Source organism: Aptenodytes patagonicus, chromosome 1 (genome assembly GCF_965638725.1).
Source record: "Aptenodytes patagonicus chromosome 1, bAptPat1.pri.cur, whole genome shotgun sequence".
NCBI lineage: Eukaryota > Metazoa > Chordata > Aves > Sphenisciformes > Spheniscidae > Aptenodytes > Aptenodytes patagonicus.
The window spans coordinates 49,965,233-49,987,993 of NC_134949.1; the positions used below are offsets into that span (position 1 = coordinate 49,965,233).

The window sequence follows — 22,761 nt, forward strand, 5'->3', positions numbered from 1 at the left end:
TAGTTCTCTGCAAACTCCATTTCCTACCTTACATTACGTATTCTTGTTTCTTGGTCTCTGTTCCTTAATGTCTGCTGAAGGAGCGTTAGGGTGATTGATGGAATTCATTTGCAATTAGAAAATCTGAATTTACTTCCCAGATCTGCCAGCAATTTCTCTGTGTGAACATGAACAAACCACCTAAGAGCTGAGGTTCAGGTCCATTAAACTAGCATAAGTCTTCAGAGCTCAGTTCTGAAGACCTTGGGACAGTTCGGCTGTGTAGGATATGCTTGGGACTATCGTTCTTTCCCCCCTTCATGTTGATAGATAAATATTTGCATGGTTCCTGAATACTTTAGGCAGTGTCCAAGAGTAAATAAAAGCCATGCATCTATCTGGTGATAATGTGGGTCATGCAGACTGGCTCTTTTTCAAGGCAAACAAAACCTCATAAACACTAGAGTGATTGACAAAAGAATGTTTCTTTATTACATATGCTAAAATAATCTTTGTTCTTTTTTTGACATCAGTAAGATAGTACATATCTCTGTAGCTAGCAATAAACATAATAAATGGTCATAATGATACCTTGTTTAAGTTTTCCTGCGTCTTCTTTTCCTTTCAGGATTGATTCAAAATTAACATTTTTTCCCACATCAGCCTAGGAATCAGTTGTAACATTTAGCCAAGTAAAGTAAAAAAAAAGTTTAAAAGTATTAGTTCTTGACACTAAATTCCATTAGGTTTTTAGAAGACATCAGAGAGTATATCCAGTCTAACCTCAAAATGCATTCTAATTAAATATTTTTCTGTACAGAATATGACATATCACCACGTACTTATCCTAGTAATAGACCTTCCTCAGAATCACAACTACTTCTAGTTATGACTAATGTTACAAGATTATTTTTGGATTACAGCAACAAGAAGGATAATTATTTGATATTGATAAGGAAAATTTACTGATTTATGAATCATAAATCAAAATAGAACATTACCCAGGAATTTTAATAAATGAATAAATATTCTTTATTATCTTTTACATTTATGTTTCTTTAAGAAGATTTTCATATTTGTTCTGTCTCATCATAATAGGTTTGTCTGCCACATCTGTCCCTAAAATTCTAATAACTTTTGAACCTGTTAACTGATTTCAGACTAATTTGACACAGAGGTGGAAATTTCATAAAGAAATTCTTAAGTACATCATTAAAATCTGGCTGGGTAGAGGAGTATGTGTCCTAATGAAAGGTAAATTACCATTAGAACTTATACTTGATTAAGTACCAAAGAATTAAACCGGGAAAGAGCCCTTAGAAGTCCCCTGATGCATGGAAGGATTCAGTCAAATTTGGCCCCTTCTTGATATCAGATTCAATTGATGATGATAATGATGAGCTCTGAGAAGAGAAACACTTGATTAGCCCCAGTGCTTATGGAACAATGTCTTTGTTTACTCAAAGTCTGTAGGTGCTTACACCCTGATAAGAGGACAGTAAACTCAAGGCAAACTCATTTCAATTACCCTAGTTGAGGACCCCATATGATCTCTGGCTTTAAACTGTCACTGACTTCATGCAGTTTCAGACTAAAACGCCTCTCTTGATAAAGTCAGTTTTTTTAATTAATTCTTCTTGCTTGAAGCAAGTTTTCTTTTTTCTTAACCTAGATTGTGTTAGAAACATTGAAATTAAATGAGATGAACTTTGAAGGCTCTTAAACCTTCATGAGATTCCACTGGATTTTACACATGCATCAAATGTAACGGCCCAAGATATGCAGCAAGTCTGACTTGATTATTTAGAGATCTCTTCTTGCTTTAAGCTTTACAAATTTAGGAGTTAAAAGCGGCTTTGACTGTGTCCTGCAAGTCATTAGTACAGAATATGCAAAAGAGCTCCATTCTTCTGATTGTAGAAGACTACAGATAGCACTTACTCCTAGATCCCTCACTTTTTATCTACTAGGCAAAGACCAGCTATCCGCGTGGTTATGAGGAAATATAGGAAGATAATTTAAATGACCTTGGCACCCATGATGTGAGCCAGCTACCACTTGTGTGCATTGGCAATGGAGATTAATGCCTGTTTAACATACACAAAAGAAAAGCAGGATGCTGTGGTTGAAGTGCCAGGGGTTAAAACACCCAAAACTGGGGCTGGAGTGTATTGTTCTTTAGTAATGCAACAGGCAAAATCTTCTTAAATTAATTCAACCTGAATGAATACAGCCATTTGTAGGTAAGGTATGCCAAGCCCAAAATATGAATTCATTTTTACTTCTTGATTCACCCCTACTTCAACTAATAAGGAAAATGTAAAAATGTTTTTGAAAGTATCAGAACATTTTGCCTAATTTTACTTACTATAGAGAAAAGCTACAAAAGTTATACTAGAAATCTGAAACCATTGGCCATACATTCTGTAAGACTTACATTTCCTGTGAATGAGAATAAAAATGGGTCAGATGTGTACATCTGAGTGAGAAGAACAGGAAGCAAATGGGTAAAAGTGTGTTTTGCTTTCTTTAATGAGATGGCCACACATACCTATATTTCATGGATTTTGCTTATTAATATTTTAAAAATTCAGGTTTTGGTAGTATATATACATATACTTTTTATACATAATAAGTTCTTATTTTAAATATGTTCATATTTTATTTGTTTATAGATACTTAAATAATGTTACAAGATTATTTAATATAATAATAATAATAATAATTTATAACTATAATGCATACATACCTCAAGCACTTTTGGCGGTCTTTAACTGGAACACAGATGGTGAATTACCTTGCTACATATTCCTTGATTTTATGATACTGTTAGTAGGTGGTGTCTGTTTCCTTCTCAGACTACACCACTTCTGCAGAGGAAACAATATTGCTTATCTCATAATAACCTTTGGCGGAGCCAAGCATGTACAGCAAACTCCAAAGGACTATTTTGGGTTAGTGGAGACCACTTGTAGCAGTTTGTAAGGAACTTGTAGAAAAAAGCTTGGATGAAGTTCCTGGAGGAGGCCTTAATCTTTCTGCTCAGAGGTCTGCTAGCAGTAGTTAGAACATCCTTGTAAATAAGTAATAAAGAGATTAGTTTTTTTAGAAGCCCATAGCCCTTTCATGTCACTACCCAGCATATGTGAAACACGGTGGCAAGGAGGAAAGCTAGTGAGAACAACAAAAGAAGTGAGTGTGGTTAGCAGGAAAACTAACCAGCACTTAGAGTCTAAATAGGTGACTCATATGATAGGAAATGAGATAATTGACAGAAATAGAGCCCCAAACTGAGGACAGTGGAAAACCTGTTTGAATTCTGTCATCTCAAACTGAAAGAGTGTCTGTGGTGATTGTTTATCAGAAAGCAAAGAGCAATACAAGCGATAGCGTTGAGAAACTTGTTATTTTATGTAATTTTGCAAGCACTAAAAATTTCCTAACTTTTGGCAGGGTTATATCATGGAACTTGTGCCTCTAGGCTTTGGGGGAGATTGGTCAGAGAAACAAATTTAAACCTCAAGAAAAATCTGCAAATGACTAATATAAGTGAGAGAAAGGGGCAGAATAAATGTGGATGCTCGAAATGAAGGAAGTCACAGGGCAGGACAGAGGCTGAAAGCTGAGGAAAGCAGGCAATATAGAGCAACATATATTCTGCAGAAAGTAATGTGGAAGTCTGAAGGAAGAAAAATCAGCTTCTGGGCAAAAATACAAGACACCAAAAAACCCCACCCTCTTTCTACCCAATTTATTGCACAGCTTCTTCAGGAGGAAGAAAGTAACTGAGGAGGTCAAAACTGCACCTGGAGAGAAGGCTACTTGAGATGTGATTTGCACACCCCTTGCCACACAACTGCTGTGCTGACTGTGGTGCAAAAGGAAGAAAAGAACAACTGTCTTAGGTGTTGCCTGACAGTGACTTTATGTTAAATTTTTTTTCCATTGAGAAAAAAGATGAAAAGAGTGCAAAAGTTTTAAATAGTTCTTTTTCTGATGAATGCAATGAAAGAACAAGGGATAAAAGGTGAAAAAGTGGTTTTGAAGATACAGCAGTTTTGAGAGAACAAGTCATGCTATAGCAAGCATGAAAAAATATCAATAAGCACAGATATATCTGAAGTTTTGGAAGATAAGTTCAGGAACTACTGACCTGAAAAATAACTTAAGCTAACTGCTGCAGGCATGATAAAATTTGAGTAGGTAAAAATGGAATTATAAGGGGGACAAAAATTAGGTTAAGATCCCATGTATTTCACAGAAATTATGATTGGTCTACAAATTCATTAGCAATAGTGCTTATGTCTCCTTATTCTGTACAAAGCCAAGCATGGTCTTTTGTGCTTAATAAATAGTTTGCAACAATAGTAATGTGGTAGGAAAGGGATTTTCACTTTCAATGGCATTTTTTTTGCAAGACCCAAACAACTAAAGTGATAGTTTAATGATTGAAAGAGTCTAATATGTTTCTCTAGATATAGAGAAATGCCACTTACTAAATAGCAGAACTGAAACTTCAGCTGAAAAGTAATGCAGGGAAATGAGCAAGAGGGATAAAAACAAGTTCCTGTCTTGGAATCACACCTCTAGCTAAGCATATTATTTTGTATATATCATGCACACATAGATATGCATTTTAAGAGTTCAACTAGCCTTCTCTTTCAAACACCAACTGAAAAAGTTATTTAACATTCTTATTTTTGGAGCATGAGGTTGTAAGGTAGCCCTTGAGTTTGATTTTTTTGTAAAGTAGAAGGATGCCCTCGCAAATTCCACAGCTCTGCAGTTTATGTGTTTGTTTTAAAATGGCAATTGCCAGCAGCCTTGTTCATCCCACTTTGTTCATCCCATACTATATTTTTTTGTTTCTCCACAAATTAAATTATAATTCATGATTCTCTCTGAATTAGCTTCCCACAGAAATCCTTATCATAACTAATGCAGTTGTTATTACTCATTTTAACAATTTAGTCTATAAATTAGTAGAAAGTACTTTACATTTTTCTGTTAGTGAACAGAACTTAACAGAACAGAACTCCTATCAGTACTTAAAGGGGGCTTATAGAAAAGATGGAGACAAACTTTTTAGCAGGGCCTGTTGCGACAGGACAAGGGGGAATGGCTTTAAACTAAAAGAGGGTAGATTTAGACTAGATATAAGGAAGAAATTTTTTATGTTGAGGGTGGTGAAAACACTGGCACAGGTTGCCCAGAGAGGTGGTGGATGCCCCATCCCTGGAAACATTCCAGGTCAGGTTGGACGGGGCTCTGAGCAATCTGATCTAGTTGAAGATGTCCCTGCCCACAGCAGGGGGGTTGGACTAGGTGACCTTTAGAGTCCCTTCCAACCCAAACTATTCTATGGTTCTATGATTCTATGAACTTATTTTTACAGGGAATTTAAAGGTATTATATGTACTGCATGCTGACTGGCTGATAAATTTTTGCATATCTGCCATTACAATACATTAAGCATGTAATAATGCAGCAAATAGGAACATTAACAGCAGACCTGAATGTGAATTTGAACGACCTAAGACTGAAGAGAAAGAAATAATACTTTTGTGAAAAAACTAGAATTATGCTGATGTGTTAGTGTACGTGGAAATGTATTCTAATAAATACTGAGATTTCAAGGAAAAACTGCTGCCAGAAGTGTTGAAAAACTTTCTTATTATGGTATACAGTGCTTACCCTGCAGGCAATTCTGATATCCAGAATGCGTGGATATTAGGCTTTATTTATAGATAGATAGACAGATTAATATATCTGTATTTTAAGCTATTCTTTAAGACTGGAAATTATCAAAATTGATATTGTTTGTTTTCTCTCTCTTAGCGTATCCCTAAGCTGTCAGGGAACCGTCAGGCAGAAGAAGGCTGCTCCAGGGTGGGGGGCTGGCAGGGCAGGCAGGGCAGGCAGCGCCGCGCCATCACCAGCAAGGGTGCAGCCCTGCAGCATCTGCACAAGACGAGCAGGGCAGGGATGGTGGCAGTGGCTGGGGACAGCCACGGCCCGGCTGTCGTCCTCATGCCGTTCTTTCCCAGGAGATGGTGCAGGGCTGCTCGGAGGCACCATCTCAGTGCATGGGCAGCAAGCCCCCTTGGTGTGGGAGGAGACTGCAGAGCCTGTTGGGGTGCTTGGAATCCTGACGCAAGCAATCTCTTTCTCTCATCTTTCCCCTTTTCTCTTTCTTGAGTTTTCACAATGCAGTGTTTACTTTCTCTTATGTATAACTCTCACACACCACACTTTTTTCTTGCTGAACCTCTGTTTCGGCTTAAAGAAAAGTAAGTATCATATGACTTTGCTTTTTTACTTGTCAATACTACATTTCTCAGGAATTTCCATCATCTATACTGGCATCCTTGGGTTAAAAAAATGCTTTGGAATATTCTTTTTTAGGAGCTAAAATGCCTTGTAAAGATGGTCATCAGGCATTTATATATCTCTACCCTTTTGTGAACAAACAAAAAAACCTCATGACTGTGCCTGGGATCTGAGCACTCCAAAGTCAGAAGAATTTCCAGTCCTAACAATCCCTTTTTTGCATTCTCTAATTCTTTGCTCATGTAATTGGTTGAAATAGGATTGATAAGGATGAAGCAAATTCATGACTTTTAGATCCTCAAATGTCCAAATTGCTCTCTTAAGAACAGAAACCTTGATATTACTTGTTAGTTCACAAATCTGTCAATGCTAAGAGATTATTTTTAAAGCAGGGATTACACAATGCCACCTTGATCATACCAAGCTTCTCTTTTTCTGAACAAAAGTATTGGCAGCCTTCATCAGCAGAAAGCCCGTATATCTAGGTGTCTTTACCCAAAATTGTCCATGACATTTGGACAAGAATATTCCAAACAACTAAAAAAATTCATTGAGTGATGCCTTTTGGCATTGTGAAAAGTACATCTTCGTTACCTCAGTAATTTTCGCTCTGATACCACCACAGAAGATCACTTGAAGGAGAATTTATTAACATCTGAGTAATTTTGTCAAAGGTTTATTTAACACAACACAAGCAGTCTAGATTAATGTCTCTGGCCTATGATGGAAACAAATTTCTCAAGGCTCTCTGGAATATAACATGTAACATAGTCCAAAGAGAGCAGCACAAAACCAAGTCTGTCAGTCAAAACACATACAAATGCCATAAAAATATCATCCTTTTGGTGTAAATAACTCACTGAGTTCACCCAGTTTGAATCTGCTCTTTCTTATGTAAGTCATAAAAATAAAAGCTAGGAAATAGCTAGTTTTTCAGGAACTTGAAGTCATCACTCATCTGTAAATCTGACAGTCCACAGGAGGGGAGGTTGGGTGCGGAACATTTAACTCCAACCATATCACTACTCATAACATTAAAAGTTCTTTTAAAGTCATTAAAATCATCGCCTGACAGCAATCTAGTATGCTTCCCCTCTGCTCTCTAGGAATAGTTGGTTTCCATTTTAGACTATTTTGTTCAATTAGGCTGCGTAAAAAGTAGGACACCAGACAATAGAAACATTTTTCTTTTCAGGAATGAGCTCTTGGTACATTTTGAAGACATCAATGGCCGAGGGACCTAAAATTACTTATGTTACACAATCTGAACCTCTGCTTCCCAATTCCAGCATCCAGTGTTTTTTATTTGCTCTTAATTTAATACTCAGACTGTTATGTGTTCGTGTAAAAGGTTCATAATGTTATTTAAATTGATTGCTTCTTAAAGTGCACTAATTGTGAAATCACATCACTGTACCTCCAAATAGCTAAAAGAGAAGCCACAAGCTAGGCAGAAAAAGATATGTTATATTAGACAAGACAGAAATGTTAATTAAGAACTCTTACATACTGAAGTTGAGAGGAAATATCCTCATGTCCTTTTGCCCTGAACAGGAGCAATTGTCCTGACAGATTTTTGAAAACTTTACCCAGAAAGAGCATTGTACTAGCTATAAATATTTTAGTATATCTCTTTCCTTTCCAGGTATTAAGGGTTATTATATAGAGAATTAAATGGCATATTGCCTAGAAGTACTGAAAATCCAATCTCAATATATGCAAAATTAGAAAACCAATGCATGCCAAATAAGTTATGCAAGTAATTGTCTGGCTAAATTTCTCATAACCTAAACTGATTCTGTCCCAATTTGCTTTCCAAATGGATATGATCTGGGGACCAAACTAGATCTTCTGCTCATAAGAGATGGCGGTCATTTACCTATTACTTTTATTATTATTAATTAAATCTTTTGAAGTTTATGGCTCAAAATGTACTTGTTCTTGCTTTTGGATCCATATTACTTCAACTCAAGGTCAAAAGGAAAATGTGGCTCTTCTATTCCACTTCAATTATAAGAATAATTTTCCTGATTGACTGAGATATTGATTTGCACATAGCTATTTGAAGGTAGCACATTTTTATACATACATATACACACAAACATATACACACGCATACATATATACACACGTGTATATATATGTATTTGTATATACACATACACACACACAGATGCAGAAACTAGGAAGATTTTTAAAAGTGAAGAGACTGGTTTTGTACTCAGTTTTTTCTAAGGATCAATAAAACTTGGGCATCTGAAATCCAGTTTGTACCTTTGAAAACTCTTCTCCATAAAGATCATCTTCAGGGTTAATATTCAGTAGAATAATCCTGTAGCCTCATTGATAGAAAGGAAAAGGGCTTAGATTCTGCTTCAGCACTTACGCTGCAAAACTCCTACACCTTATTGGAAAAGAAAAATGAAAGAAATCGTGTTCCATTTGCTGTATTTTGTCTTGCAGGCGACACCAAGTTGGGTGGGAGTGTTGATCTGCTCGAGGGTAGGAAGGCTCTGCAGAGGGACCTGGACAGGCTGGGTCGATGGGCCGAGGCCAACTGTATGAGGTTCAACAAGGCCAAGTGCCGGGTCCTGCACTTCGGCCACAACAACCCCATGCAGCGCTACAGGCTTGGGGAAGAGTGGCTGGAAAGCTGCCCAGCAGAGAAGGACCTGGGGGTGCTGGTCGACAGCCGGCTGAACATGAGCCGGCAGTGTGCCCAGGCGGCCAAGAAGGCCAATGGCATCCTGGCCTGGATCAGCCAGGATCACATAAATAGTGTGGCCAGCAGGAGTAGGGAAGTGATCGTGCCTCTGTACTCGGCACTGGTGAGGCCGCACAGGCTCGAATACTGTGTTCAGTTTTGGGCCCCTCACTACAAGAAGGACGTTGAGGTGCTGGAGCGTGTCCAGAGAAGGGCAACGAGGCTGGTGAGGGGTCTGGAGCACAAGTCTTATGAGGAGCGGCTGAGGGAACTGGGGTTGTTTAGCCTGGAGAAAAGGAGGCTCAGGGGAGACCTTATCATGCTCTACAACCTCCTGAAAGCAGGTAGTAGCCAGGTGGGTGTCGGTCTCTTCTCCCAAGTAACAAGCGATAGGACGAGAGGAAATGGCCTCAAGTTGCACCAGGGGAGGTTTAGATTGGACATGAGGAAAAATTTCTTTCCTGAAAGAGTGGTTAAACATTGGAACAGGCTGCCCAGGGAAGTGGTTGAGTCCCCATCCCTGGAAGTATTTAAAAGATGTCTAGATGAGGCGCTTAGGGACATGGTTTAGTGGGCATGGTGGTGTTGGGTTGACGGTTGGACTCGATGATCTTAGAGGTCTTTTCCAACCTTAATGATTCTATGATTCTATGATTTTCTGCGTATGACAATAATATCTTTGTCACTGATGTCTATGTCTTTTAGCTTCCCATAATTTTGTCCTAATTGCGGTAACACATCTTAAAATATTTAATACAGGAGAAATCAGGGCATAAACATGACTATTAGGTCATGGTTCTCTTACCATTTTTTAGAAGAGGAGAGGAGGGGGAGGGATTTAGTATTAAGTTAATTAATTAATATTGTACTCTAAGAATAAAAAGCAAAATTATGGGAATAGATAAGGAGTCAATCTGTTTGTTATTTTTCAATAGTAAATCACTATGAATTGCATTTTATAATGAAAATAAACACAATTTGTAGTCATTTTGTGAGAAATGAGAAAGTATTTAACAACAACATATCTGCTAAAATATCTTGGTTTTCAGCTGAAAAATAAGCAATTGTACTTTTCTGAAAAGGGAGGCAGTTCTTATCTGATGGCTTCAACTACTAATCTCCTCTTGGTCCTGACGTCTGGACATCTTTTCTTCCATAGGACAACGCTCATCAGTTGCCCAGGGTCAAAATGGCTCCTGTCTACACCACAGACTTTTCTCACAGTATTTTTCAATCCTTCTGTATGCACATGGCATTGTCCATCTGTCCAAATCCTCTAACTACTTCATGCCACCTCCTCTCTTTCAACTTGATCTTTTCTGCCCTCAATCCTCCTTTAGGTTTCATTTTTCCAAGCTTTTAAAATTCTTCGTTCTTCAGTTCCTCACTACTGTTTCCTATCATTCCTCCCTACTTCTCCCACCTTTTCTATCCCTTCTCTAAACCCAAACCAAGTTCTGGTCCCCTCGTAGATGGAGTCCTGTCCCCATCCACACGGTCTTCCTGTCCCTGCTTCCCACTTTTGCATAGAAAACTCTGTTATTGCCTCCAACCTACGACTGTCATGCTTCAATCCATGTTGATGACTCAACCTTTCTTGCTATGTCCTTACTTCATTTCAAGCATGTACAAGCTGTCTTGGTCTCTCCATTCCTGGAGAGAAATTCAATTTCCACTTGAATTTCCTCATCTGGCACTGAATCTGCACTTTTTTTCCCTTATGAAAAGCAGTATTTTTATCATATTGCTTTGTTTATCACACTTTCTTCTTATACCCTCCAATTTCATTCCCTACTTACCATTTCTCCTATTGCAGAACACCTGAGTCTTCTCTTCTGTTTTCCTTTGCTCCAAGCTGCTGTTAACTGGGCCAGACTAATCCCACCTAATTTTAGCTGTCTAAAAGCTAGCATGCAGCCTGAGCTGTTCATCCTACTTTTTTGATTCTGAAGTTGAGAAAGATAGGCAGTTTCAGAGACTGATTCATGATGCTTACATGTATCAGGTTGGGAGGACATCTGTAAAGGTGATTCCTTTTCTATATTAACTATCAATCAGAGGAGTTTACACAGCTAGATTAGAATACACAATTATTTTTAAATGGTTAAAATTAATCCTTCTAATATATATTCCATTGTAGTTTCATCCCCTGACTTTTCTCCACTTATTCCACACAGTTCTGTATAAAATATTTTCAATTTCTAATAATTTTAAAGAAATTAATTACTAATTTCTCATGAGTCAAATTCTGTTTCTGATAATATAATGGATTATCTTTTTTTTATTTTACCATTATTGAAAACACCTTTTTGCTGTATTACCTTTGGCTTCTCACTGTTGTTATTGGGCTGGTGATCAGGATAGTTGAAAAGTATATCTGTCCTATAATAAGGATGGTTTTAATTCAGCTTTGAATATACAGTTGTTAACCAGGAATAAAAATGTGCACTATTAATAGAAGAGGCTGGACTAATAAGACGAGTCATTAGTATAAATTTACTGTGGTTCAGACTTGAGCAAAAAAAAAAAAAAAAAAGAAGGGAATCTAGCTGTCCTAGAAAAGACAAAAAAAACCCAAACAAACCAAAAAACCAGAAAACTCAGTTTGCTGATTGTGTTAGATGTCTACAGACAAGAAATATGAGATATAAATAAATATAAATAAATAAAGGAAGCCTTACTATTTATTCAAGAGTATGACTTATTTGGCATAATACACAGTTCATGATACAATACACATACATAGTTCATAATACACAATTCATATGATAGTAATGTTAAAATTTTAATAAAATACAATAATAAATATAATATATTAATTAATAATTCTATAATTATTAATATTAATAGACCATATTAAAACATACAAAATTAAAAAAAAAATACAATCAATATTTATATTAATATAAAAGGTCAGAAACTGAAAAGGAAAGAAGTGTTGCCATCTAGCTCAAAGACACATATCTGCTCTGAAGTCCAGAATGATGGATCGATCCAAAGACAGCTGGTGCATGACAGCAAAAGATGAAAACTATATCTTACTAAGATTATGGTGAACCATCAAGCCGAGCGAGCTGAAGTAGATATAACTTTTTGTAAAGAAGGAACAAAATTATCTGAATCAGAGGACTGAATGGTTTTACAGAGATGTTAAATGGGCATATGTTGGGAGAGGAATTTTGAAACTACTCAGCAGGTTCATGGAATGAGCTGGGGATTTGATAGAGAAAGTAGAGGATGCAACAAAAGAACGTTTTCTTCTCCTCACTGCAGAGTAACTGACAAAGGCTGAATGCAGCTTGAGCAATGGTGATCCTGAATCACTGAGGTAGGAAGAAAAATACGGAAAAAGTGTAATAAACCCAGCAGGCTTAAGAAGACAGACTTCCATAAACTCTGGGGAATGGGAAAGTAACATCCCCCTCAGAGAAAGTCCAAGGCAAAAACAAGTAAAGGAGAGTTGACAGTTTCTTAAGGAAATAATATTAAGTATAATCCCCAGCTATATTTTGGGAACTGGATGGAGCATTCCCAGGATTGAAGATAGGTATTTTTTAGATCTTGTAGAGCGTGACTGAGGGTTCAGAAGATGGGGAAAGGGCAAACAGATCCACCTTTTTCTTTTTAAGTGTCAGATGGGAAAATTATACAGTCAGCTAAACTGTAATTCATTGAAAAATACTGCAGCAAATAATTAAGCTAACTATGTATAAACTAATAGAATGTATAGGCAGATAGAATTTGACAGGAAGATGAGTAACTCCCAATACGCTTTTGTCAAAAAATTTGACTCTTACTGTTTTAATTAGAAGCACAACTAGTTTTGAATTTCTGCAATCTGCTACTGCAAAGATATAATGTGTAGTGTCCAGAAAGACAACTACATCTGCCATTGGACGATATGGCACATTAACACAAATCATGTTAAAAGTGACAATGTATTTACGTATGTGAATTAATGGTTTTGTTCATTTCCTAATATTTACTGATCTACTCCCTAATACTGACACTATAGAGCATCTTTTTGATTATCTAAATAAATTGCCCATCAACAGATGAGAGGAAATCAGACCTTTTTTTTTCACCAATAATATACACTCCCAGAAAAGGATTGAGTATGTTGGCAAAGACAGAGAGAGAAAGTTTATTGGGGTAATTTAGTTGAGAAAGAAATGACTGTTCTCAGGGTTGTCTTACACTTTATGAGCAAAAGCACTTGGAGTAGATAAATGTGTATATCTTTGAGTGCAAGAAAAACATGTGCATGGAAATTCCTTGCCTGTTAATGCAAGAAGTTAAGCATTTTGACTATAATCCACTGAAAGACAACTGGAAGGGACACAGACATTTATATAGTAAACCAGAACAATTGAAAAGAAATAATATATATAGTCTAATAAAAGTTTGTATTACTGCCAAGAAATAAGTGTTCATGCCAAAAATGTTCTGGAGCACAGCTGCCAAAAAAAAGCTGAAAGCATTATGAAACACACTAAATCTATACATAGACAGGGCTTAGAGAAGAAAAAAAAAAAAGTATATTTATTCTTAGGATTCAAGTATATCAAATCATTACAGTTATTTTATGCACAATAAGCAAGGCTCTGAGCATGCTGGCAAGCATTCAACAAAACATTCATGTTGTTTAAGGAGCATGTTGGTCCTTTAAATTCAGGAGAAAGGCTCAAAAAGCCATGTTTAACTTGAGTGTTTGAGACAAGCTAAACATCCAAAATGACACAAAATCTTCTATGTGTTGTTGGACACGGCTTAATAACACTCCTGTCATTGCCAGGCCAACTCAGTCAGCTTCTGATGAAGGTGATTTGAGATGCACAGATCAGGGGATCCCACATCTTGGGATCTGTCTTGAAAAAGATGAAAAATGGGTTGCCATTGCTGCCATGTGGCTTGTAAATGAGAACCTCCATGAGGAAGCTGGAGGCCCTTAGGAAGCCTTCCCAGCCTGCAATTTCCAAAACGGTACTCTAACCACCAGGTTCTGGGGGTTACATCATGAATTTTTAGCTTTCCTCTTGTAGTTAGTCCATTCAGTGGCCAAAAATATCAAGATCCAGGGATCCAAGAGGGGACCTGGAAACCAAAGGCCAGTGACAAGGCATGATGATTGGGAGATGGAGCTGCCATTTTCTGAGAAGAGGCTAAAGGGCTGGGGCTCTGCTTCAGAGCAGAGAGGGCTGAGGGATGACGGACTGAGGCTGGAAATTCATGAAGGCAGAGGGTAAGGGGAATGCAGAACTGTTGTTTACCAAATCCCACAATACTGGAACCAGAGGGCACTCAATGACACTAGTAGGAGGTGAGCTTAAAATAGCTAGAAGAAAGTACTTCTTTACACAGCAGGTATCAAACTTTTGGACTTGCTGCCATGGGAGGTTTTTTATGTTGATCTATGAAAAAGGATTTCAGACACGTTCTCCTCCTTATTCCTTCTTGTGGGCTGGCTAAAGCGTCTTGGTGCTCAAATCCCTTGTGACACCTGATGCAGTAGCCTAACCTTCCTCTGTCTGATTGCCGCACAGCGTCTTCAGCTCTTACCTTGACATTATGAATTCAGTGTCTAGGAGTGTGCTCTTAACTTTGAAGCATAACAGCACTATCTGCCACAGTGTCTGACAGTTTTTGTTCAGTATCTGCCTTTTTGCCTATGAAGATACACAACCAGGCACGTTAATTTCTTTTCCAGGAAAGCAGTTTAATGTGCGTAGCATTCTTGTGCTTCCCTGTGAAATAGGATGCAGCAAATATGCTCGCAACACTTGGGAAAGAGAGGTAAATCACAAATCTGTGTGATAGGTGGTTTAATATAGGTGGCAGGAGAGAGAAATAACTAGAAATTGTGATTTGCAAGCTAGTCATTTTAGTAATGGTACGGTCTCAGATTACAGCAAGACTAAATGGGAATTCCTCTTCTACCATTAATAAAGCATGAACTTCTGAGTATAACACCTTCTGTTTTTGATGGGGTGTGAAGTTTATAGTTAACTTTCTTCGTTACTTCTCCCTTTATCACAAAATACATTGAAGAGAGAATGTAGCTTCACATTTTTTTGGCCTGCAAGCAAGAGAGGAAAAGTGACCTCTGAACTAATTTTGTTTCTTCATTATTGCTGATCCTAAACATACAAATCTGTGAGACAGATCCAAGTTGAAGAAATTTATATTTGTTTTCAAAAGACAAGCAATTTTCCTTATTCTTGTATCTTTTTTACAATTAAAAATTGTTATCTGAAATTAAGGTCAATAATAAACATCAGAATAAAAATAATTATGATGGTGGTGTCATGACATCTTAAATTCTAATTTCAATTTTAACCAGCCCTTTAATAAAATCTACATTGATGTTAATGGCTGAAGAAGGGCAGAGAGAGGATTCAAGTATTCTGCACAGTAAAGAAATAATTAAGTAATAATGAAAATAGTATGATTGAAACCAGTAGTTCTTTCTTCTACAAAGCCCTGGCTAGTAACATGATGCTGGCTCACTTCATTTCCAGCTGCTAGATTTCACTAAAAGAAGCTAAAAATAAATTCAATACTTTCCTAAAATGACTTTCCCATGTAAGCAAGTGCTGCAGTTGCCATAGGGATGTTATAGCATCACAAATGTTCACATAGTGGTAAAGCACTTCACATAGTGGTAAATAAGCACGCTGGTGGGCAAGTTGTCCATTTGAGCATGTCTCAAAGAAGAAATCTCTAAGACTATATTTTGGGGAGGGGCAGGGGGGGGTGTTAAAAAAAAAGGAACCGTTGGTTTAGTCTGCAATAGTGCAAATCACTGAATGTAGGTTTTTATAGGTGTGGGCATCTGTGCAGCTGCAAGACACATATTGCCTATGCTGAGTGCTGTAGCACCTAACCTGTAGGAGCTACACCTTCCATTGAAAAGGGATACAAATGTTGAAAATATCTGTAAATTCTGTGAAAATGAAAACATCATTGTGTTCTTGCATTTACCATTTGTTCTGTGAGCCTGGAGCTGTCCAGCCTGTCCTTATTTTCCCTTCTCCTTTGTAATGCATTATGTGACTGAATTCTGGTAGTACAATTTTTGCCCTATACTATCCATTTCTTTTGAAAGTTAATACAAATAAACACAAAGATGCTTAACAAACCAATGGACTTCCTTTCCAAAGTTTCTTCATAATGTTCTACATCATAAAATTTCAAAGGTCAGATGATATAAATAAACAGTGACTTCACTGAAGTTGATACTGCTGTCCTGATTTACGGCAAGTAGTAATCTAGACCCAGCACTCAAGCTTTTCATTCTGTGCTCAACCCAGAATAGAAAGCAAATGGCTGGATAACAAATACCATGGAAACAAGAAAAAAAAAACAACAAACAAATCCTATAAAGAATCAATTTGGGAAAAAAGAAGAAAAGCCAGATTGTCTGTAGTTAAAATAGAATTCACTGGGATTCTGCAACAAGATCATTTAAATACAAAATATTATGATAGTTTCTACATATTTTTTTTGTATGTGCCTTCAGTACATGTCTGAGGGCTTTTTCTTTTAAGGCTGACAGTTTTACCAGTCTTACCAAGTCATTACCAACTTGCTGTTCTGAACCCAGTTTCAAAGTGGTCCCTTTCCCAGTCAGCTCTTTCCCATTTGCTGGATCAAGCCCTCTGGATTACCCTTTCACAACACTGTTACACCTCTGCTTTGAACCCATACTCACTTGTTTCCTCAGATAAATAGTTAAAGTGTAGGTTTCCCTCTGAAGTGTGCCCCATCTACTTTGCAGTATATGTACAGCTACAGAGCGAGTAGTAGAGCTCAGGCTGGTCAAGGATGTTGACCAGTAAACATTCCCTCTGTTTACTCATTCCTGTCTGGGATTTAACCTACACTACATTTATGGCTCCATTTTACAATATTAGGCCCATAGCAGAGGACAAGTGCTTGAACATAACATCTACATCCCAAAGTAGTGCTCTATGAGCAGACCATATCAGGTTTCATGTTAACCCCAATGTCAGGACAGAATTAAATTAGAAGTATCATCCACCATCTTCCCTGCTATATCTCAATTAAACTAATATTATTTGGGACCATGTGGCTGGCCAAGTGCAGCAGATGCAAACAAACCCTCTAGAGTTGGAATCAGTGCAAAAAATAACCATACTAACTTGAAAATTTGAGATTTTTCTCCAGCCTTTCTGTGTCCGGTGTTCAGAGCCTAATGGTTAGGAAGGAATGAGTCTTAACAAGTGGATATCTAAATGGTACTTTGTCAGATTATTACCAGGGCTGCTAGAACCCCACAAAGCAGTCTGGATTTGGAGTGGGATACGAGTCATCTCTCCAGCTTCTAACAAAAAAGATTTGTGTATTACATTAGTCACCTAGATTCCCTTTATGGTCAACAGGGAGAAATGACATTAGATAGGCTGAATTAATCTGATTAATTTAGATGTACTCAAGCATGAGATAAATAAGGTGAACTGTGCTCTGGATATGCCTATTTATTTCCTTTAGTTGTAATGGAAACTTAGGATAAACAACTCAGATGTGTACATTTCCATGACAGATGTCTACATTTGAGCAGACAAAAATCACCTTGGCTGCTCATACTGTCCTTACAAGCAGTCAGCATTCACTCTGAGCTTAGCTCGCCTGCAGTTACCATGCTCCTTTGTAGAAGACAATGCCAGAAATTGCCTTAGAAGGATCTCAGAAGCCTTGCAGGCAACCACTGGTAGCAAAGGCACGTGTGGCAGCTGAAGACTACAAAGTATGATAGCGTCCACTCACACACCGTGTGTGCTGGATGCACAGAGAGTGCTGCCTGTCAGCTCTGGGAATACCATCAGGGTTGCCTCTCACTCTACTCCAAGTGCCTCTGGTGGGCAGGTAGCATTAATGGACAGCCATTGCAGTGTACATGGCAGGAGAAAGGCAGTCCACAGTCTGTACGGGTATCCTTTTCATCAGGGTCTAGTGCCCCTTGCGTCACCTCTTGCTCTCTATCTCATTCCCCTGTTCATGTCCTTCTGCTTTAATAGCCAGTCGCCCAGCAAGAGACATCGTGCCTGTTGCTGATATAGTGACTCTCTTGAGAGATGCCAGTATGTTTCTCCATAAATACTTTAGTATTTTATACACAATGGAATAGCATCAACAGAATAGCTGGAGAACACTTTCCTCTAGAACAGCCCATGATGTAGTCTTATCAGGCATGGAAAGGTGGGATTTTAAGCAAAAAGGGAATCAAATACTTGTCTCCCACCCTCTCTATTCTAGGCAGTGAGCTATTGCTCAAAAGCAATAGTCCGCCTTTCTGCCCATACTTTATTAAGATTGTGCTTTGTGTCTTTCATTTTATCACAAGTGGCTGGAAATGAAATATTCTGGAAATGGCAGGAAAAGTTGGTTTCAATATTTCTGAACTATTTCTTTCAACCCAGCATGAACTCTATTCAAAAAAGGATTTTGTAAGCTTTGCTTTTGGCTAAAATTATAAGAAGATACTGACCTAAATGTACAGTGATTATTGGTTGTCCCAGAAGCATGCTTTTCAGTAAAAAAGGTACTTGAAAAAAATATGATCCAGCTGTCCTGTCCCTCTGTCTAGTACGATGGACTAATGAGCAATATGATCCAATATTTAGACTGAAGGTAGAGCTGATTTTTATAGCACTGGAGAAGATCCCAGAGTGGACAGAAAAGCAGAACAGACCCTTGTATAGACTTTAGTGTTTTGAAAAGCCAGGAAGCATACTGCAGCAAGTGGTCCAAAAAGTCTCATGAAATTATGTGAAGCTGTTTCTGAGGCTGGATCCATTGAACAATTTTTGGAAGTAACACTAATCTGGAAGAAAAATAGTGTTCAGATAGGTGTCAGCTTCCATATTTTATTACATTTTTGTGTATATATATATACAGCTTATATATGTATAACTACATATATAGTTATATGTACAGTTTTATATTAATCATGACTAGAAAATTTTGCCTTATGTCATGCACACTCTCTTTCTGTTTATATGTATACATATCTGTATGTATAAATATGCACACACACATGTATAAATATATATATTCAGCATAAGAAAGCTGGGTTTTCCAGTTTTGACCAAATACACTGAATACATATGAAAGTATATACAATCAGTACAGACTGACTGTATATATGTTAGAGTGGCCTTTGTAATGTTTTTTTGTGGTGTTTAAAAGGCACTCTGATTTGAAGGTTATGACTCAGGTGAGCCTTTTATATAACAAAATAGAGAAGGGAGAAGCCAGGAGAGACCTCTGTCAGATGCTTTCCCAAATGTCTCTAACAGCAGCGACTGAATCTTCTCCGTTCTGGGGAGCACTGGAGTTACACCTCCAGCTTTTGCTGACACAGAGACTTCTGTTTCCACTTTGTTGGCATGAAATGCAAGATGGCAATCAGGTGGGGATAAAAATGTAAATATTAAATTAATGTTTCATTTTTATTGTGTTTGTGTTAGTTGTTTACAAATAAATAGATAACTGAATAGAAACACAGTTAATCAGTTGAATGTGCATGAGCACATACCTCAATTTACAGTACTGTCTGTATCAAGGTATGAGAGTGAGTTAGTGTCATCAAGGCAATTGCGCACTGAGGCTGAGTTACACACCCCAGTAGCAGAACTAAAAGAAAAAGCTCCTTTGAAATGGCAGAAATGTGTTGCAGTCACAGCAGGTTGTCCAAGTTGTGCAAGATGTGGAGGGATGAACCAGTTCTGCTGACAAGCAAGCCCCTGCATCCTAATTCAGCTTCTAGCTAAACTTCAGTCAAGTTCCTCCCTGTTCCTGACGTGTGAGGTATGAGAGTTTCTTATACTGAAGGCGGTCACTGAGGAGGCTGCTGGACAGGACAAACTGCCAGTGGCTGCCCCATATTAACCCTTTCCACTACTGGATTTACTGACAAGCCAGCAAGCAGTGGAAATTTTTCTGCACTCAGATAGACAGGAACAAACTCCTCAGCTGGAAAACCTAATCCCTTCTCCTGTCAGGGCACTCCAGAAAATCAACTGTCAAAATTTCCCCAGTCTGAAATAACGTTAGTAGGACCCCACATTTTCATAAAGACCTTTGTCTGTCCTCTCACAGTTTATTTCTCCTCTCTCTCTGCCTATTGTGCAATGTTTTTGCAAATGGATTAAATATTAGATTCTTGCCATAGTATATATGGGAGCCGACATATACTGAGCCAGCAGTACTTGCCAGATATATTATATGCCAGCTATCCCACATCAGATACACTGTGCTGGCAGGCATACTGTGCCAGCTTCTGACAGCAAATGCTACGCCAGCTTCTGCAGTTTCTGACCAGGTCAGCTGTGGAATTATAGAAAGTAAGGCTAGACATGACATTGCAAGTTGTGTAGTTTATCCCTCTACCCAAAGACAAGATCAGCTGCTTCTGAAACATTCCTGAAAGATGACCATCTTACTGGTTCCTAAAACCAAGCAGTGATAGTAATTCCACAATCCCAGGTTAAATTATTCTAGTAAATAACCATCAGACAGTTGGTACTGCTTTTTTATAATGTCTAATATAAATCTTCCTTGCTACAATTTATGCTTATTACCTCTAGTTCTGTTCTGAGAGAATGAGGAGCATAGTTTATATTCTTCTTCTTTGGCAGTTACCTTTAAAATATCTGAAGAATGTTAGCCCATTTTCCTCCCACAAATCAGTCATCTCTTTTATAGACAAAATAAACATAATTCCTCTGGTCCTTCTGTACAGGTCTTATTCTTTAGATTGCAGTTCATTCTCATTGCACACCCCTGGACTCTTTATGAGAGTTAAAGTAAAGGACAACCATTAAACAATATCAACTCATGACTTTGCTATAATCAGAGAATTTAAAATGAAAGCGCGAGGGTGAATTGTTATTTCTTTCCAGAGATGTAAAATAGTCTATTCTTTCATTTTTTCAATGAGATCTTTTACCTCTGCTAACCTGAGACAATTGTTGAGGTGCTTTGAAGGCAGTACCACCTTAGGCTCTATTTTGCTTGTAATTGTCATAGATGCAATTGTATAGATATCTGCCAAACTCTCTGCAAGGAAGGTATGACCTCATTACACTGGGAAGAAAAGAGCACACATGGTCCCTTAATCTAGTAATAGATATTGATATCTCATTGATACTATTTTACATGGAGGAAATGTATTTCTTTGTGTTTGAAAAGATCACTGTGAGAAACAGCTGTATAATTCAGAGGTTGTTTGAGAACCCTTATTTGCCTGGTCTGGTGCTGGAGGGCTGTGACAAGTTCCTTACAGGTCTCACGCTTCCTTAAGTCGACACTCTTTGAGCCACTTTTAGTTGACTGAGTGGTGATGTCACCCCATCAGATTGAGATAATTGTAATGCACCAAGAGGGGGAATCTGCAGAGACTGCAATATGGAAGAGATTTTTCCACTCTGTTATTCACAGGGTGCTAGCATACACACTCTCATCCCTGGTATCCAACTTTGACTTAAGGGAGCAAGCACACAGCTTGAAACGTGTCCCCAGATCCCTGTCTGCACCCTGCTGCAATAACAATGCAGATACAAACAGGAACAGAGCATCTACCTGATGTGGCTCTGTGATATGTCAGCAGTTGGAGCAGTGGTTGAAAAAGCACAAAACACCACAAGCCCCTCAGCTGAAGAAATCCTAACAGTGACCACACATGACTGCGGTACACACTGGAAGTGGCACAGATACAGATAATGTATGTGTCTACAGCGACAGGCTTTGCAGGTAGGTTCAGTAAAACTGTTTAGACATGCCAGGAGCCCTTACTCAGCTGTAGATTGCCATGCTGATGTCTCCTAACAGAAGAGCCATGATGAGAAGCAACAGCAGTATATACCCTTTTCCCCTCACAAAGATGAAAAAGACACCTTTCAGGTGCTGAATATGAAATTTGTTTAGCTGTGTTTACTCTTCTCTTTGCCAAAGCCAAGTAATTTATTGAACAGACATAAACAACAGGTGTTCTTGATATCTCTTCTACATGCAACAAGGTCAAATGCCGTAAAAGCTCCAAATAATCCTTATTATATATAATGTCCTGTGCCAAAGCACTGTAATAAAAGACTGATCTGTGCATGGAGACAATTTGTATCTTTAGTCCCACTTGGACAGAAGGAAAAGATCTTTTCTCTCCTTATTTTTCCCCAAATTAAATGTTTTTTGAGAGGTTAGTGTATTTTTCAAACTTTCCCATCTTTAAAAACAAAACCTTAAAAACAAGAAAGGAAACAACATAAAATAAAAAATAATCCTTAATCAAAGGACTTAAATTTTAATTATTTTCTACTTTTTAGTTTTATTTTCCCAAGGTATTTCCCTCCCCAGTTCCCCACTGGTCAACGCTGCCGGGTGAAATGATTTTTCAGCAAATACAGTTCACTTCTGGATTAACAGTGTCTCTTACCTTTATGTAACAGTAAGGATGGCAGCTTGTCATTGAAACATTTGTTCCTTGCAGATGTTCCCTGCCACAGCTCACTTTCCAGTTCTGAATGTGCTGAATCTTTCTTTCCTCCTTTTCGGTCTGTGTGATTAGTACCATTATTCGGATATCTTTGGTACTGTTTCCTCTCCTTCTTTCTACATGTACTGTCAGATGAGTGATGAGTTGGGTGCCTCCATGAGAAGTTTATTCCCATCTCTTCATTTTAAGTCATAACCACTGGTCTTGCCAGACCACAAAGCAAAGTTTTTCTGGG

At 38.0% G+C, this 22,761-nt stretch overlaps 1 long non-coding RNA gene across 1 annotated transcript; it reads right to left on the reverse strand.

Annotated features, from left to right (window-relative positions):
* Nucleotides 1–445: 445 nt before the first annotated feature.
* Nucleotides 446–22,761, reverse strand: LOC143155709 (uncharacterized). Its single transcript, XR_012994461.1, has 3 exons — nucleotides 22,467–22,761; nucleotides 2,729–2,849; nucleotides 446–1,382 (listed from the first exon to the last, which is right to left on the reverse strand). It is a non-coding gene; the product is annotated as an uncharacterized LOC143155709 (long non-coding RNA).